The following is a 20,560-nucleotide window of genomic DNA, read 5'->3' as shown; positions in this document are numbered from 1 at the left end:
TTCTGCTCATACTTTCTGCCTTTCTTAGAATCCCGGTTCCAGTGAGTGTCACAATGGACCACTGCAATAGGGACCAGTGAGCCACTTGACCAGTTTTTCATCCTAACCAAGAAGTGATAGAAAGAGCAGGGCATGAGGAGTGGCAAAAAGCAAAGAGCACAGGAGCCAGTTCATCTGAACACACAGGCAGGCTCCCATTGATTGTTCCAGGCTTTAGAACCACAGGGCATTCTGATACTATACTGCCCCAGGAGAAATCATCCACATCTTCCTGGAAGTCAGAACTCACATGATCTAGAGTCAAATCTTGCAAGGTGTGAGGCTAAATCTTGAGACATCTTGAGTCAAATCTCATAGGAACTCCCTAGGATAGTCTCCCTTGTGCAGGTTAAATAGGAAAGAATGGGACATTCCTGATTGTAGACTTCTGGGGATGAAGTTCCCAGAAGTACCTCAAGACGCCTACAGCACAAAGATATTATATACCTCCCTCCTATTTCCTGCCTCTCTCAGCATTCTAGGTGCACTATGGGTTACAACAGACCACTGAATTAGGGACTAATGGGCTGAAGGCCCTGTATTCATGCTAAACTAGAAGTGATAGGACAGGAGGTAAGGACGGTTGGGTAGACTCAAAGGTCCTAGGAGCTGGCACTTCTGAACACATAGGCAGCCTGCCATTGATCCTTCTATGCTTTTGAACATTTAGGGCATTGCTATCTTTCCCTCAATTAAAACAGTCCCCTCCTCGTGGTTGACAGACCTCAGTGATCTAGGGAAAAGGCTAACAAGATACTGGGCCAAATCACACAGGAACTCAGTAAGAGTGGGAGCTCCCTACCCTAGCCTATTTTGTGCTTGGTAAGTAGGTAGGGTGGCGATATTCCTGGATTGTACACACATGCAGTCCCACAACAACCTCCTTCATGTCACCAGCACAGAGACAAAAGATATCCCATTCATACTTCTGTTTCTCTCAGCAACCTAGGTGCAGTGGCTTTAAAAATTGAGACAAAGAAAGGGGCTGATTGACCAGACTGGCCCGTTATTCAAAGTAAACTAAAGGTGAAAGAAATAGGAGGGCAGGAGGTGTGGAGAGAAGTAAGGGGCACAGTTACTGGCTCCTGTGAACACACAAAGAGCCACCCTGAGAGCTTTCCCAGGTTTTGGTGAATTTAGGACAGTCTGCATCTGTCTTTCCCCCAGAAACACAGCAGCCTCTTCCCTGTTTACAAATATCTCATGATCTAAGGTCAAACCTAAGGGAAAATCTTGCAAGATCATAGGACAAATCTTGCTATCAAGTCCTCAGTCCAAATCTCACAGGAACTCAGCAAGAGTAGGAATTCCCTAGCCTAGCCTCTGTTCAGGGTAAACAAGCCGAGGTGGGGCATTTCTGGATTGAGAACACCTGGAAAACACCAGGCATCCCTCAAATGCCCCAGAACACCACAACAAAGACATGAAGTGCCTTGCTCATACTTCCTGCATCTCTCAGCATTCTGGATGCAGTAGGGGTAACAACAGACCACTGAAATAGGAACAAATGGGCCAGGTTTCCCATTATTCATGCTAAAGTAGAAGTGATAGAAATATGAGGTTGGGATGTGTGGGGAGAAGCAAAGTGTTAGCAAACAGCTAACTACTCTGAATGCACAAGCAGACTGCCATTGACACTTTCAGACTTAGGAACCTTCAGGGAAGTCTGTGTTTATCTAATTCCCCCAAAACTTAGCCTCCTGTTCCCTGTTGACAAGTCCCATATTATCAAAGGCCAAATCTCATTCGATCTCTGTGCAAATTTCACAAGCACTCCCAGTAGTCTGGCATCCTTTGTGCAGAGTAGGCAGGGCTGGGACATTCTGGGATTGGGAACAGCTGGGGACACCTGGGTTCCCACAAACACTAGCACAGACAAGAAGTGCCTCTCTCATACTTCTTGCCTCAGCATTCTGGATACAGTAGGGGTTACAATGGACCACTGAAATACAGACAAATGGGCTGGACAGCCCATAATTCACACTAAAGTAGAAGGGATAAATAGGAGGTCAGGAGTTGTGGGGAGAAGCAATGTGCACTGGAACCAGCTCCTCTGAAAACACAGGCAGGGTACCATTGATCCTTCCAGGGTTAGGAAACTTCATGTAGTCTGTGTCCCACCTGTGCCTCTCCACCCCAGAAGCAGCCACATCTTTCCTATTTACAGACCTTGCCTCATCTAGGAGCAAATGTCATGAGATATTAAGCCAAATTTCACAGGAACTCGTTGGGATTTGGGATTCCATAGCCTATCCCTTTTGTGTGGGTAGTTAGTGTTGCAATATCCCTGTGTTGGGGACACCTGGGAAAACCTACAGCCCCACAATAACCTTCTCCATGTCACCGACACAAAGACACAAGGGTTGTCCTTCATACTTCCTGTCTCTCTCACCATCTTAGGTGCAGAGCATAACACTGGGCCACAGAAGGAGGGGCTGATAAGCCAGACTTGTTCATTATTTACAATAAACAAGAGGTGCAAGAAACTGGAAGACAGGACGTGTGCGGAGAAGAAACAGGCACAAGAACCAGCTCCTATGAACACAAAACTGACTTTCTGAGAGCTTTCCCAGGCTTTAGACACTTTAGGGCAGGTTGTATCTGTCCTGACTCACAGAAAAGCAGTCATGCCTTCCCTGTTGACAAATCTCTCTTGATCTTTGTACAAATCTCATGAGATCTAAGGCATAATTTTGCAAGATCTCTGGCCAAATTTTACAGTAACTCCCAACCCACCACAATTTATATAGGGTGGATAAGCAGGGCTGGGACATTCCCGTGTTGGGGACAGCTGGGAACACCTGGGGTCCCATAAATGCCTCCAGATGACACCAACACAAAGACATGAGGTGTCTGGCTCATACTTCCTGCTTCTTTCAGCATTCTAGGTACACTAGGGGTTAAAAAGGACCACGTATATAGAGACAAATGGGCCTGACAGCACTTTATTCACACTAAAGTAGAAATGAGAGAAACAAGTATAGGGAGAATAAAAGTACACAGAAGCCAGATACTCTGAATGCACAGGCAGGGGGTCACTTTTCCTTCCAGGCTTAGGAATCTTCAGGACATTCTGTCTGCTCTGCTCCCAAAGAAAACAACCACCTCTTTCCTACTGATAGAACTTTCATGATGCAGGAGCAAGTCCCTTAAGATATTGGGGCCTATTCTTGCAGAAATTCAGCAGGAGTGGGAACTCCCTAGTGTAGCCCCCAAGTAGTTGTGTTGTGATATTCCTGGATTGGGGACACCTGGGAAAACCTTCAGTCCCACAATAGCTCCATAGATGTCACCAGCACAAAGACACAAGATGTGTCATTCATACTTCCTGTCCTCTCATCATCCTAAGTGCTGTGGGAGTAACACTGGAACACAGAAAGAGGGGCTGATAGGCCAGACTGGCCAATTATTCACAGTAAAATAGAGGTGCAACAAACATCAGGATAGGAGGTGTGGGAAGAAACAATGTACCCCCAACGAGCTCCTGTTGACACAAAGACTCCCTGAGACTTTTCCCGGGCTTTGGACGCTTCAGGACAGTCTGTGTCACTCCTGCCCCCACAAAACACAGACACATCTTCCTGATGACAGATGTTGGGTCAAATCTCATGAGTTCTAACTCCAAATCTCATATCTCCTGCCAAATCTTGAGGGAACTCCCTAGCCTTGCCTGCTTTGCTCAGGGTAAATAAGCAGGTCTGTGTCATTCCTTCACTGGGGTCTGATAGGAACACCTGGAGTCCACAATGCCCCCAGACTCCACCAGCACAAAGATGTGAGGTGCCTCACTCAAAATTTCTTTCTCTCACCATTCTAGGTGCAGTAGGACTAACGAAGGACCACTGATATAAGGGTGAATGGGCTGCACAGCCCATCATTCACAGTAAAGTACAAGTGATAGAAACAAGTAGTCAGGAAATGTCAGAAGAAAATTACACAGGAACCACATCCTCTGAACACACAAGCAGTCTACCATTGATCCTTCCTGGTTTAGGAACCTTCAGGGCCATCTTTGTCTGTCCTGCCCCCATAGGAAACAGTCACCTCCCTCCTGTTAACAAATCTTGCATGATTTGGAGCAAATCTCGTGATATCTCTGGCCAAATCTGGTGGAAACTCCCTATCCTATAGGCAGGGTTAGGATATTCCTGGATTGGAGAAGGTGGGGAACATTTGGGGTTCTACAAATGTCCCCAGTAGCCACCAGCATAAAGACAAGAGGTGCCTCACACATTTTGCCTATCGTCTCAGCAATCTTGATGTAGTAGGAGTAACAACAAACAAAATAAATAGGGAAGAATGGACTGTAAGGCCCATTATTCATGGTAAATGTGAGGTGATAGAAATGTGGGTCAGGAGTTTTAGGGAGAAGCAAAGTGCATAGTAACCAGGTACTCCTAATCTACAGACAGGCTGCCATTGTTCCTTTCAGATCTAGGAGTTTTTTTTTAAAGCAACATAGTTTTTTTTTTAATTCAAGTTAATTAACATAAAGTGTAGCCTTGGCTGTAGGAGTACAACCCAGTATTCATCTCTTACATATGATACTCAGTGCTTATCCCAAAAAGTGCCCTCCTTAATGCCCATTATCCATCTAATCCATCTCCCACCCACCTCCCATCCAACAACCCTCAATTTGTTCTCTGTATTTAAGAGTCTCTTATGGATTATATCCCACTGTTTTTATGTTATTTTTCCTTCTCTTCCCCTGTATTCATCTGTTGTGTTTCTCAAATTCCACACGAGTGAAATCATATATTTGTCTTTCTCTGACTGATTTATTTTGTTTAGCATAATACAGTCTAGTTCAATCCATGTTGTTGGAAATGTCAATATTTCATTCTTTTTGATCACTTAGTAATATTCCCTTGTATATATATAAAACACATCTTCTTTATCCATTCATCAGTCAAAGGACATCTGGGCTCTTTCCATAATTTGGCTATTATTGATAGTGCTGCTATAGACATTTGGATGTATGTGCCCTTTTGAATCAGAATTTTTGTGCCCTTTGTAAAAATACCTAGTGTACAATTGCTGGGCCATACGGTAGTTCTATCTTTAATTTCTTGAGGCACCTCCATACTGTTTTCCAGAGTATGGAATTGCTGCAAGAATTTGTGTATACATTTGTGTATACATTTTCTCCTCTTTAGTTAGGCTTCTTCCTAGATTTTTTTTGGTGCCATTGTAAATGGGATTGATTCCTTGATTTAGCTTTCTATTCCTTCATTATTGGTGTATAGAAATGCAACCAATTTCTCTGCATTGATTTTATATCCTGTGACTTTGCTGAATTCATTATCATTTCTAACAGTTTTTTTGGTGGAATCTTATGGGTTTTCCATATGGAATATCACATCTGCGAAGAGTGAAAGGGTGACTTCCTGCCTGCCAAGTTTATTCCTTTGTGTTTCCTGATTGTTGAAGCTAGGACTTCCAATACTAAGTTGAGTAACAGTGGAGAGAGTGGACATCCTGTTGTGGTCCTGATCTCTTGGGGTAAAGTTCTGCTTTTCCCCCATGAGGATGATATTAGTGGTAGGTCTTTCATATATGCTTTCTTGATCTTGAGATATGAACCTTCTATCCCTACTTTCTTGAGGGTTTTTATCAAGAAAAGATGCTGTATTTTGTCAAAAATCTTTTGCTGCATCTGTTGAAAGGATTATGTGGTTCTTGTCCTTTGTTTTATTGATGTGATGTATCACATTGACTGTTTTGTGGATATTGAACCAGGCCTGCATCCCAGGTATAAATCCCACTTGGTCATGGTGAATACTTCTTTTCATGTATTATTGGATCCAGTTGGCCAGTATCTTTTTGAGGATGTTTCATCCATGTTTCATCAGGGAAATTGGTCTGTAGTTCTCCTTTTCAGTGGGGTCTTTGGTTTTGGAATCAAGGTAGTGTTGGCTTCATAAAATGAGTTTGGAAGTTTTCCTTCCCTTTCTATTTTTTTTTTTTTTTTTGGAACAACTTCCAAAGAATAGGTGTTAACTCTTCTTCAAATGTTTGGTAGAATATCCCTGGAAATCCATCTGGTCCTAGACTCTTGTTTGTTGGGAGATTTTTTATTACTGATTCAATGTCTTTACTGGTTATGGGTGTGTTCAAAATTTTTATTTCTCCCTGTTTCAGTTTTGGTAGTTTATATTTCTAGGAGTTTGTCCATTTCTTCCAGATTGCCCAATTTATTGGCATATAATTGCTCATAATATTCTCTTATTATTGTTTTTATTTCTTTTTTTAATTTTTTTAAAGTTTATTTATTCTTGAGACAGGGAGAGACAGAGCATGAATAGGGGAGGGTCAGAGAGAGAGGGAGACACAGAATCGGAAACAGGCTCCGGGCTTGGAGCTGTCAGCACAGAGCCCAACATGGGGCTTGAACTCATGGACCATGAGATCATGATCTGAACCGAAGTCAGACACCTAACCAACTGAACCACCCAGACGCCCCTATTGTTTTTATTTCTGCAGTGTTGTGATCTTTCCTCTTTCATTCTTGATTTTATTTATTTGGGTCCTTTCCTTTTTCTCTTTATCAAACTGGCTAGGGTTAATCAATTTTGTTAATTCTTCAAGAAAACAGCTCCTGGTTTCATTGATCTGTTCTACTGTTTTTTTTTATATCATTGATTTCTGCTCTAATATTTATTATTGCCCATCTTCTGCTTGTTTTGGATTTTATGTGCTGCTCTTTTTCCAGCTCTTTATAGGTAAGGTTAGGTTGTGTATTGAGACCTTTCTTCCTTCCTTTAAGAAGGTCTAGATTGCTATATACTTCCCTCTTATGACTGCCTTTGCTGCATCCAAGAGGTTTGGGGGCTGTGGTGCTATTATTTTCATTGGCTTCCATGTACTTTTTAATTTACTCTTTAACTTCTTGGTTAGCCCATTAATTCTTTAGTAGGATGTACTTTAGTTTCCAAGTATTTTTTGTCTTTCCAAATTTTTTCTTATGGTTAATTTTGAGTTTCACAGTGTTGTAATATGAAAATATGCACAGTATGATCTTGATCTTTTTGTACTTGCTGAAGGCTGATTTGTGTCCCAATATGTGATGAATTCTGGAGAATGTTCCATGTCCACTCAAGAAGAATGTGTATTCTGCTGCTTTAGGATGAAATGTTCTGAGTATATCTAAGTCAATCTGGTCCAGTGTGCCATTGAAAGCCATTGTTTCCTTGTTGATTTTCTGTTCAGATGATTTCCCTATTGCTGTAAGTGGAGAGCTGAAATCCCTTACTATTATGGTATTATTATCAATGAGTTTCTGTATGTTTGTGATTTATTGATTTATAATTTTGGTGATTCACATTTGGGGCATAAATGTTTACAATTGTTAGATCTTGAGGGATAGACCCTTTAATTATGATATAATGCTCTTCTTCATCTCTTTTTAGGGTCTTTGTTCTAAAATCTAGATTGGGTGAAATCAGTATGGCTATTCTGGCTTCTTTTGGCGACCATTAGCATGGTAGATGATTCTCCATACCCTTACTTTCAATATGAAGGTGTCTTTAGGTCTAATGTGGGTCTCTTGTAAACAGCATATAGATGGATCTTGTTTTCGTATCCATTCTCTTAACCCATGTCTTTTGATTGGTGTGTTTAGTCCATTGACATTAAAAGTGAATACTGAAAGATACGAATTTATTGTCATTGTGTTGCCTGTAGAGTTGAAGTTTCTGGTGGTGTTCTCTGGTCCTTTCTGGTCTTTGTTGCTTTTGGTCTTTTTTGTTTTGTTTCATCTTTTCTCCTCTCAGAGAGTCCCCCTTAAAATTTCTTGCTGGGTTTATTTAGTGGTCATGAACTCCTTTAGTTTTTGTCTTTCTGGGAAAATTTTTATCTTTCCTTCTATTTTGAATGACAGCCTTGCTAGATAAAGAATTTTTGACTTCATAGTTTTCTAATTCGGCACATTGAACATATCCTGCCAGTCCTTTCTGGCCTGCCAACTTTCTTGGATAGGTCTGCTGCAAACCTGTTCTGTCTTCCCTTGTAGGCTAAGGAATTTTTTTCCCTTGTTGCTTTCGTGATTCTTTCCTTATCTGTGTATTTTTGGAATTTGAATATGATAAGTCTTATTAATGATTGGTTTTGTTGAATATAATGGGAGTTCTCTGGGCTTTCTGGATTTTGATGTCTGTGTCTTTCCCTAGATTAAGAAAGTTCTCCACTATAATTTGCTCACATAAACCTTCTACCCCTTTTTCCCTCTCTTCATCTTCTGGATCCACTATGATTTGGATGTTATTCCTTTTTAATGAGTCACTGAGATATCTAATTCTTATATTGTGCTCTTTTGCCTTAGTTTTCTTCTTTTTTCCTGCTTCAATATTCTCCATAAATTTGTCCTCTATATCGCTGATTCACTGCTCTGCTTCATCCGTCCTTGCTACTGTGGCATTCATTTGAGATTGCACCTCAGTTATAGCATTTTAAATTTTGCCCTGACTAGATTTTACTTCTTTTATCTCCGCAGAAAGGGATTCTGTTTTTTTCAACCCCACCTAGTATTTTTATTATGGTTCAGACATCTCGCTTGTATTTGTGCTATGTATCTGGCGGTCATTTCTTCCTGTTTTTTGGGGGATGAATTCCTTCATTTCATAATTTTGGAGGAAGAAAAAGAACTAATAACATTTTAAAAATTAAAATTATAATATAAAACAACACAAAAAATCAAATAAAGGATGCTAGATCCTAGGTATATTTTGGTCTGGCACCTCCCTCTTGAATTTTATCTCAAATGTTTTTCCAAACCCCTCACCCCTGAGGGCCTTGAAGCTTTGACCTGCTCAGACCCTCTGGGGGAGGGTCTCACCAAGCAATGGCTGGATGCCAGCCCCCCCCCAGGAACTTTGGCACAACCATGCTGCTGATGCCCAGAGACTGCAGCTGGGTGCCAGCTCACCCATGAAAATTTCGCAGGATTGTGTAGCAGAAGCATTTCAGGGATTATGATAAATCAGAACACACATCTGGTGCCAGGCTTCACCAACCTCTAGTAAATCTCCTCTCAGCAGGGGAACCACCTCTCCCCATGTGGCTTGAGGACCCCCCAGATCTTGCTGTCTGCTCCTGGGGATTCACCCATCCCACCAGAGCTCTGCTAGGTATCCAACTGTGGAGTTTCAGATACTCCACTCTCCTGTTTATAGAGTCTTAATGGTATTTAAATCTTCTCCTTTCTCCTTTCTTCTTTCTCGCATTCTTGTTAAGTCCTTTATGGATGTTTCCACTCTCTTTTTCTCTCCAGCTGCTTTCAGCGGGAGGGTTTTTCCTGTCTCCATCCTCTCTCTGCAAGCAAAAACATCTCCCTTCCCTCTGTGGCTTCTCTTTCTCCCAATTCACCTCTCTGCATCACGTACCTGCTGAGTTCTTTGGTTCAAGTTGTGCAGATTGTTTTGTTAATCTTCAGATCAATTTTCTAGGTGTGCAAGATGGTTTGGTGTTGATCTACCTGCATTTCATGGGGAGAGAAGCAAAAATCTTCCATGTTGCTCTATCTTGGCCCTTCCCAATAATTCTTTTAATGTACTGTTGAATTCAATTTGCTAGTATCTTGTTGATAATTTTTGCATCCATGTTCATCAGAGATAGTGGTCTGTAAATTCTCTTTTTTAGTAGGATTTTTGTGTGGTTTTGGAATCAAGTTTTCCTTCCATTTGTATTTTTTGGAACAATTTTAGAAGAATAAGTATTAACTCTCCTTTAAATGTCTGGTAGAATTCCCCTGAAAGCCATAGAGTCCAGGACTCCTGTTTTTTAGGAGATTTTTGATTACTGATTCATTTTCTTTGCTGGCTATGGGTCTGTTCAAATTTTCTATTTCTTCATGTTTCAATTTTGGTGATTTATATGTGTCTAGGATTTATCCGTTTCTTCCAGATTGGCCAGTTTGTTGGAATATATTTTTCATAGTATTTTCATATAATTGTTTCTATTTCCGTGGTGTTTACTGTGATCTCTCCTCTTTCATTGGTAATATTTAGCTATTTGAGTCCTTTCTCTTTTCTTTCTTGTATTTCTGGCTAAAGAGTTATTAACTTTGTCAATTCTTTCAAAGAACCAGCTCTTAGTTTCATTGGTCTGTTTTTTGTTTGCTTGTTTGTTTGTTTGTTTCAATATAATTTATTTCTGCTCTAATCCTTAGTATTTCCCTTCTGCTGGCTTGGGCTTTATTTGCTGCAACTTTTGTAGCTTCTTTAAGGTTATGTTGTGTATTTGGGGCCTTTCTTGCTTCTGGAGATAGGCCTGAATTGCAATATACTTTCCTCTTAGGACTGCCTTTGCTGCATTCCCAAGGGTTGTGACTGTTGTATGTTTATTTTCATTTTCACTGGCTTCCATGTATTCTTTAAAATTTCTTTAATTTCCTGGTTAACCCATTCATTCTTTAGTAGAATATTCTTTAACCTCCATGTTGAGGGCTTTCCAAGTTTTTTTTTGTCATTGACTTCAAGTTTAATAGCATTGTGAGGGGCGCCTGGGTGGCGCAGTCGGTTAAGTGTCCGACTTCAGCCAGGTCACGATCTCGCGGTCCGTGAGTTCGAGCCCTGCGTCGGGCTCTGGGCTGATGACTCAGAGCCTGGAGCCTGTTTCCGACTCTGTGTCTCCCTCTCTCTCTGCCCCTCCCCCGTTCATGCTCTGTCTCTCTCTGTCCCAAAAAAAATAAACGTTGAAAAAAAAATAATAGCATTGTGATACAAAAATATGTATGGTATGGTATCAATCTTTTTGTACTTGTGGTGGGCTGATTGGTTACCCATTATGTGATCGGGAGAAAGTTCCATGTGCACTTGAGAAGAATGTGTATTCTGCTACTTTAGGATGAAATAATGTGAATATATCTTCTATTTTCCTGCATTCCAGTGTACCACTCAAACCATTGTTTCCCTATTGATTTTCTGCTTAGATGATTTGTCCACTGTTGCAAGTGGGATGTTAAAGTCCCCTAGTAGTAATGTATTATTATCATGAGCTTCTTTATGTTTTTCACTAATTTATTTATATATTCGTATTCCGAGTTGGGGGTATAAATATTTACCGTTATTAGATCATCTTGGTGGATAGACCCCTTAATTATTATATAATGCTCTTATTCATCTCTCTTTACAGTCTATGTTTTAAAGTCTAACTTTTCTGATATAAGTATGGATACCCCAGCTTTCTTTTTATGTCCATCCCCTCACTTTCAATCTATAGGTGTCTTTAAGTCTAAAATGAGTCTCTTGCAGGAAGCATATAGATGGATCTGTTTTTTTAATCCATTCATATATGCTCTGTCTTTTATTTGGAGCAGTCTACTTACATTGAAACTGATTACTGAAAAATATGAATTTAGTGCAATTGTTTTGCCTATGGAGTTGATGTTTTTGGTGGTGTTTCTTACCCTTTCTAGTCATTGTTGATTTAAGTCTTTTTTTTTCTTTTGGTCTTTCTGGTTCGGTTTTGTTTTTTTCTCCACTCAAAGAGTCCCCCTTAAAATTTCTTGCAGAGCTGGTTCTGTGTCATGAACTCCCCTAGTTTTTGTTTGTCTGGTAAATTCTTTTTCTCTCCTTCTATTTTGAATGACAGACTTGCTGTATAAAGAATTCTTGGTTGCATATTTTTCCCATTCAGCAAGTTGAATATATCCTGCCACTCCTTTCTGTCCTCCCAAGTGTCTGTGGATATATCTGCTGCAAACTTGATCTGTCTTCCCTTGTAGTTTACGGACTTTTTTCCCTTGATGTTTTCAGTATTCTTTCCTTGTCTGACTATTTTGTGAATTTAACAATCATATGCCTTGGTGATCTTTGGCTTCCCTGAATTTAGTGGAAGTTCTTCGTGACTCCTGAATTTTGATATAAGTGTCCTTCCCCAGATTAAGGTGGTTTTCAGGTATAATTTACTCACACAAGCCGTCTGCCCTTTTATCTCTCTCTTCATCTTCTGGGACTTCTATGATATGAATGTTATTCCTTTTAATAATTCATTGAGTTCTCTAAGCCTTTTATCATGATCTTTGGCCTTTATATCCTTCCTCTTTTTAGCTTCATTGTTTTCCATAATTTTAACTCCATATCACTGATTCATTACTCTGCTTCATCCATCCTGACCATCATGGCATCTGTTCGAGATTGCATCTCATTTATAGTATTTTTAATTTCAGCCTGACTAGATTTTAATTCTATTATCTCTGAATACAGGCATTCTCTGGTGTCTACTATGCTTTTTTCAACTCTAGTAATCTTATATTCATAGTTTTCAATTCTAGTTCAGACATCTTACTTATATCTTATTTGTTTCTTAATGTGTTTCTCATGATGTAAATGTTGTCATTACAAAATTTCATCTTAGAACTGCATGCCATTATTTTTGTGTTGTGGCCTAACATATGATCTATCCTGGAGAATATTCTAGGTGTGCTCCAAAAAATGTGTATTCTTTGCCTTCAAATGGAATGCTCTACTAATGTTTGTTAGATACATTTTTTTTCTAAGATATAGTTCTGATTTGTTTCCTTATTGATTTTCTGTGTGGATGATATCCATTGATGAAAGTGAGTATTAAGATGCCCTATTATTACTTTTATTTCTCCTTTAGGTCTGCTAATATTTACTTTGTGTATTTAGGTTTTCTTTTGTGCATAATATTTATAAATAGAGGGCTTATAGGAAAGTGCCATAGTAGGAAACCCTAAGCTCACTTTGTTCTAAAGACACGTCAATGCAACTAACCCTGAAGATGACTCAAAAACTTGCATAACAGATTCCATTGTTAATCATAGAGAGGGGCTACATCAAAAATGTTAGGAAGGGTGGAGACACTGTTGGGAACCAAACCTCCAGTGAATTTAACCACAACTAAGGGTGACTCCACAAATACACCAAAGAGAGAGAGTTGACAACCCAAACTGGGCACCCTAAGCATGAAGGACCTTCACTGTAAAGTAGTTCCTGTAAAATTTGTCTTTGAAAACTAGTGAGGCTGTACTTTGAGAGTTTTTACAATCAATGGGCCTAACTTTGGGTACTTTAAAAATCAGTGGGTTTATCTGGAAACAGTATGGAAATTCATCAAAAAGTTAAAAATAAAATAATGCTAGGACCCTGCAATTGCACTACTAGGTATTTACCCAAAGATACCAAAATAGTAATTTATAGGGGCACATGCACCCTGATGTTTATAGCAGCACTGTCAACAATAGCCACATTATGGAAAGAACCCAAATGCCCATCAACTGATGAATGAATAAAGAAGATGTGGTTTATATATACAGTGGAATATTACTCAGACATCAAAAGTTATAAAATCTTGACATTTGCAATGACATGGATAGAGCTAGAATGTGTTACACTAGCTGAAATGAGTCAATTAGATAAAGACAAATACCAAAAGAGTTTGCTTAAATGTGCAATTTAAGAAACAAAACATATAAACATAGGGGGAGGGGGGAAAAAGGAAAGGGAAGCAAACCATAAGAGACTCAACTATAGAGAACAGAGGATTGATGGAGGGTAGTGGGTGAGGGATAGGCTAAAAGGGTAGTGAATGTTAAGGAGGGCATTTATTGGGATGAGCACTGTGTGTTATATGTGAGTGATGAATCACTAAATTCTTCACCCAAAAGCAATTTTACCATATATTTTAACTGACTAGAATTTAAATTAAAATTTGAAATATAAATAAATATCAGTAGGCTTATCTCCAGGAAAGCTGGAGGGTGATTGGACTCCCTTAAAGAACCAGGATAACAAATAACCCAGCTGAGATACAACATAAAAGCCACAGTTTGAAAAGTCCCTGGAGTATACATGAAGATTTTTTTACTAAATTCAGGACTCCACTAGAGGGACAGAGGTATTTAGAAGATTTCTCCAAGAGATAGAGTTGGTAGTAATCATACTTCCCCTTGTTCCCACACAGCTTAGATAGCAGGACTCTTGTAGGAACCAGCAAAATTTCCACCGAGTTTTTTAAATTCAAGTATAATTAACATACATTTTATACTAGTTGCAAGTGTAAAATATAATGATACAACAATTCTATACATTTCTTAGTGCTTATCAATAAAATTATACTTTTGTGGTGCCTGGGTGGCTTAGTCAGTTAAGCATTCGACTCTCGCTTTCAGCTTAGGTCATGATCTCATAGTTTGTGAGATTGAGCCTCACATCAGGCTTTACGCTGACAGTGTGAAGACTGCTTGGGATTCTCTCTCTCCCTCTCTCTGCCCATACCCCACTCATGCTTTTTATCTCTCTCTTAAAATAAATAAAAACATTTTTAAAAATCTTTTTAAAAAAGGAAAAAAAAGAAAAATGTACTTTTAATCTCCTTTATCTATTTAACCATACACCAAACCACCTCACCTCCTGCACTCACCAGTTTCTTCTCTATATTTAAGGGTCTGTTTTGTTTTTCTCACTTTGTTTATTAATTTTTTCTAAATTACACTTATGATTTAAATCACCAATTAAATCATAAGTGTTTACCTTCTTTGACTTCTTTCATTTTGCATTATACCTTCTATGTCCATCCATCCATCCATCCATCTTGCAAAGAGCAAGATTGTATTCTTTTTCATGGCTGAATAATATTCCACTCATGTGTGTGTGTGTGTGTGTGTGTGTGTTTACCAAATCTTCTCTATCCATTTCTCTATTGATGGGCACTTGGATTGCTCTCACATCTTTGCTGTTGTAAATAATGCTTCAATAAACATAGGGGTGCATATACCTTTTCTATTTAGTGTTTGTTCTCTTTGGATAAATACCCAATAGTGGATTTATTGTATCATATGGTATTCTATTTTTAGGTGTTTGAGGAATCTTCATACTGTTTTCCACAATGGCTGCCCTAATTTGTATTCTCAACAATCCATGAGTGTTCTTTTTTTCTCCATGTTCTCACCAACACTTAATGTTACTTGTGTTTTATTTTTAGCAATTCTGATAGGTATAAAGTAATAGTTCATGGTGGTGTTATTTCCATTTCCCTGATGTTTAGTGATGTTAAGCATCTTTTAATGTGTTATTTAGCCATCTATAAGTCTTCTTTGTAAAAGGTCTGTGCAAGTCTTCTGCCAGTTTTTAATTGGATTGTTTGGATATTGAATTGTATAAGTTTTTTTTAACATATTTTGGATATTAACCCCTTATCATTCATAAATATCTTCTCCAATTTAGTAGAGTGCTTTGTTAATTTTTTCCTTGATTGTGCCAAATCTTCTTATTTTGGTGTAGTCCCAATAGTTTAATTTTGTTTTGTTTCCCTTGAATCAGGGGACATGTGTAGAAAAATGTTTAAATGGCCGAAGAAATTACTGTCTATGCTTCCTTCTAAGAATTTTGTGGTTGTAGGTTTTATGTTTAGGTCCTTAAACTATTTTGAGTTTATTTCTGTAAATGGTGTAAGAAAGTGGTCCAGTCTCCTTCTATATAACTGTCTAGTTATCACAAAATCATTTGTTGAAGACACTTTTTCCCACTATATTCTTGCATCCTTTGTCATACATTAATTGATCATAAAATTATGGGTTTATTTCTGTTCTATTATGTTCCATTGGTCTAGGCATGATAGATTGCTTCCATCCCCTCATTTTCAATCTGCAGTTATCTTTAGGTCTAAAATGAGTCTCTTGCAGGCAGCATATAGATGCACCTTGTGTTTTTAATTCATTATGACATCCTATGGCTTTTTATTGCTGTCTGTTTCTTTTCCAAGAAGAGGAAGTTTTCAGCTGTAATTTGGCAAAATAAGCTTACTCCTTTCTCTTTGATACTTAAGCATTTAGTGAAATTTTATTAATTGTTCGTAATTGTTTCTGGAACATTTCTCTCATCATTTATTGCTGCTTTTGGTCTTTCTTACATACCCCAAAAGTTCCCTTAAATATTTATTGCAGAGCTGGGTTAATGTTCACTAACTTCCTTAGTTTTTGTTTGGGAAATTTTTTATATCTACTTGTATTCTTAATGACATTTTCCTGAATACAGTAAGCCTGGTTACATATTTTTCCTATTCAGCACGTTGAATATATTATGTCACTCCCTTCTGGCCTGCCAAGTCTGTGGGCAGATCTGCCATGGACTTCATCTATCTTTCTTTGTAGGTAAGGACTCTCTCTCCCTTGTTGCCGTCAGGGTTCTTTGTCTCTGTATTTTGTGAATTTGACTGTGACGCGTCTTGGTGATTTCTGGCTTTTGTTGAATTTCTTGGGAGATCTCTGTGCTTCTTAAATTTTGCTGTCTGTTTCTTTCCCAAGAAGAGGGAAGTTTTCAGCTGTAATTTGGCAAAATAAGCTACTCCTTTTTCTTTCTCTTTTTCTGGGACTCCTATGCTACAAATGTTATTATGCTTTTAGGAGTCACTGAAGTATCTAAGTCTACATTCATGATCCAATACCTATCTTTCCCACTTCTTTTCAGCCTCATAATTTTCCATATTTTATTTTCTATATCACTCATCTGTTCCTCTGCTTCATCCATCCTCCTTTTCATGACATCTATTCAGGTTTGCACCTCAGCTATAGTATTTTATTTTGGCCTGAGTAATTTTTAGTTCTTCAATCTCTGCAGTAAAGGATTTTTCAGTTTCTTATATGATTTTCTCAAGCTCAGCTACTATCTTTATAGTTGTTTTAAATTCTGGCTCAAACATCTTACTTGTATCTGTATTTATTAAATCCCTGGTTATGACTTCTTTCTGTTCTTTTTTGGGGGGAGGGTAAATTCCTCTATCTTGTCTTTTTGTCTTGGTCACTGTTTTGTGTGTGTGATTGTTCAGAATGACTTTGTATACCTGCTCCTGTAAGTAATGGCTATATTAAAAAGAGGTAAAAAAAAAAAAGGGTGGGCTAAATCCTATTTCCCCTAGAGTGGAAACTTTCCAGCACTCTAAGACCAGTAGACTTGGTGTGTGCTTTGGGGTTTGTGCCGGTCTTGGTCTCACTCTTGGCCCTAGTAGGGAGCTCACACCTGCCACTCTCAGGAAGCTCTCACAGAAGAGAAATCACCTCTTGTGTGTTCTTGGCTTCCTCCAAATCCCTATGTTCACTCTGCCTGCATCTGAAATATCCACCAGCCAGGTGGCTTAGCTCTCGTGTGTCTTATCAGGCCAATAGCTAGGTCTTAAAACACTGAGTTTTAAAGATCCAAGTGGCATGGACTTATGATGATCCTTTGGGGTATCCACTGCATTGTGGCTGTTGCCTACTTGTCCAAGAAACCAATTGTGTGACTGTACAATGGTTTGGAATTTATGGTAAAGTGCAGCTAAAAGTCTGCACCAAGGTTTGCTGCTCTCAGCCAGTGTCTTTGTTCCCATGGTAGGGAAAAGGGCAGTGCACTGGTGCTGCTGTTACTTTTACCCCTGGAAAGGCTGTGCTGTCACTCCCAATTGCACTCCAAGCAGAGGAACTGCTTTCCCCGTGTGACCCAAGGGATCCTCAAACCACGCTGCCTACTTCTGGGTCTCTACAGTTTTCCCCCACTGGAGCACCACCAATATCACTAGGCACCACCCTGGCGATGGCACAGACCTCTGAAACTTCAAACTCTGCACTCTACTGTTTATAAAAACTTGTGGTATTCAGGGCCCCTCCCTTTCCCAGTCAATGGTTTGAGGAACAATTTTTCTTGTGCACATGCTTTCATTTTTCTTTTTCTCTCTTCCTCCTCTCTCCATGATCAGGGCTCCTTACCCTTTGCAGCACCTTCAGTTCTTCTCTCCCCCAAGTCAACTTTCCACAGCTCCTACCTTACATAATGTGGCTGCTTTTTTCTACCTCAGTCCTCAGATTGACTTCTTGGGTGTTCAAATGATTTGTTATTTATCTAGCTGCGTTTGAGGGATGAGGCAAGCTTAGGGACCCCTACTCATCTGGCAACCTAAATACCCCCCAAGAAACTCTTAATGATTGCAATCTGAGGGTTGATAGAGGGAGGTGGGTGGGAGATGGACAAAATGGGTAATGGGTATTACAAAGAGCACTTGTTGTTATGTGTAAGTGATGAATTACTAAATTCTGCTCCTGAAACCAATACTACACTATATGTTAACTAACTAGAATTTAAATAAAAAATTGAAAGAAATAATAACAGAAATTGCCTCATAAATTCACCTACAAATAGACATTTCAGTACTTTTATATTTCCTAATTAAGTGGTTTCATATTTCCAGTTTAAAGGATGCATTTCCAAGTAGAAAATTATTTCTAGACTCCTACCTGCTGTATACCATTTAAAAAATAATAATAACAACCACTAACCAAATGTCAGTCATACAAGATCATAGATATACATATGGGAAAAACATGGGACCCAAGAAATGGAATTACTCAGTAATACAATCTACTTTGAGGCAGTGTCTGACATAGATGTCTTTTTCAGATATTAGTATTTTCAAATTAGACATACTAATTCTAATTGCCTTAGACTTATTTAAAAACATAATCTATATGCTTTCAAACTGCGTATGTCACAGTGAAAGTGGGCCTTTCCTTCACGTTACTGTTAATACTATTAACATTAATAGTACTAAATACTAAATACTAATTAGTACTAAATACTAATACCGTTAATACTACCCCCAATCCACCTCTGTATCTCTGTTCCTTCTGTGATAAGGCTCAGTGATGGTTCGTTTCCCAAATCTGTTCTCTTTCCACATGTAGAACCTAAGTGAGAATTTGGCTTGAAAGTTCAGCCTTGGCCACTCTTCTGGAGGCTCAAGGAAGTCCTCAAACCCAGTGACATCCCAGGCCTACAACCTCAGGATCCTCCTCAGACACCAGGATCCATGAGTTTGGTCTTACACTCCCTTAGCCTCAAGACTTCCAATCCTAGATTCCTTTGATGGCTCTTGCTGGAGAGTTTCAAAGGCCTCTGTTACTTTGACTAGAATGATAGAAGCAATTTCAGAATTATAAATTTGTCATCTGGATTTTAATTCCAGGTTTAAATTTCCCAGAATCAAGGAGACAATAGCCATACTCCACTGAACAGTTCCTCTCCCATACTTTGTGGCAAAACGGCCCCAAACCTGCATTCTGGGATTATATTCTTCCCCTGCAATGCTTTTATAGCAAGATTTGTTCTGCAATCCATTCCCCATCTCTGCTGTGTCCCAGCTACTACAGCAAAGAAGTGCTTCGTCAATACCCTTGCATTTCATTCATAAACAGAAAACTTTGAAGGGTCAATAGGAATATGAAAAACTTCTGAAACCCACCAGTAATTTCGATGTGTAAATTAAAGCAACACTAACCTATCACTTTAGGCATATACAATCGGCAGACATCTGAATGCTGCTAACATAAAGTGTCAATCATGATATGAGGGAAATGGGAATTTTTCTACTCAGAAGGATGATAATTATCAGTGAAATTAAGTACACATATGTCCTGTCCCCAGCACATTTCAATGCTGATGTATATCCAAGCAAAGTTCTCATGTCCATCTACAGGAAAAGTACTCATCATAGCAGTGTTTGTAGTAATGAAGAGTTGGAGGCAACGCAAGTGTCCGTCACCAGTTGGTCTAGTCAGCTAAATGGTCTTAGGTTGGTTTCTTCTAAAACTGGACCCTGAGATGTAAATTTGCATTCAAGTAGCTTATTTGGGTGGTGATTTAAGGAAGCACCAGTGTAGGAGCGGGAAAGTGAGACAGGGGCAGTGTGAGAATAAAGGATACATTATGACAGGTTGCCTCTATTGACAAAGAGAGCTTAATCCCACTGGAGAACACTGGGAGACAGTGTTGTCCATGCCTCAGAGTAATGCCATCCAAGTGGGTAGAACACAAGGGTATTTATCTTCTTGTTCCCATCATGCTGTGCTGAGTGATGGTCCGAGGTACATTAAATTGCACCCATCTAGGTCCATCTAGCCTGCTCAGGATAGGACAAGAGAAAACCTCAGGTAAAGTGTCCCAATTTTGTGCAGCATGACACCAGATACATGAACTAGACCATTAGTATCAAAGAGAGAGCACAAGGGAACAACTGGGTCATGCAGATAAGCTTTAAAAGATAGTGTAGAGGGAAATGCATGGGAAACAGCAAAAGTTATAGACCTATACCATTAAGGTAAACTTAAAAACACAAGCAGAAAACAAACCGCATTACATATGTCACACTCATACCACATATGTGGACACATTTCAGACACACTACACAGTGGCTTTGGGTCCAGTGGCAAATGGGACTGAAGATGGAGAATGGAAGAAAGAAAAATAGAAACTGAGGGGTCTCACAGAACTTGATGAAGAAAGGTGGTCAAAACCTGAGGATTTAAAACACCCCTCTTCTGCCTCCTCTACTTTTCCTGGACCCCATCAAAACCCTCACCTTCCACATTACACATAGGACATCTGGCTTTGGGCTCTGTAAAAGCAGGAACTGTGTTAAATACAATGTAATACCTACCCCTCACAGCTTTTGGCCAGGGCTCATCAGATAATACAGCTCTCCACTCTTTCAATGAATAGATTTGAATCAGAGGTGCACAAGCAAAACTACATTT

Source organism: Lynx rufus, unplaced genomic scaffold (assembly GCF_022079265.1).
Source record: "Lynx rufus isolate CCGP_SWC_20201006 ecotype Redwood Valley unplaced genomic scaffold, mLynRuf1.p SCAF_3, whole genome shotgun sequence".
Lineage (NCBI taxonomy): Eukaryota > Metazoa > Chordata > Mammalia > Carnivora > Felidae > Lynx > Lynx rufus.
This window is presented reverse-complemented; position numbering follows the sequence as displayed.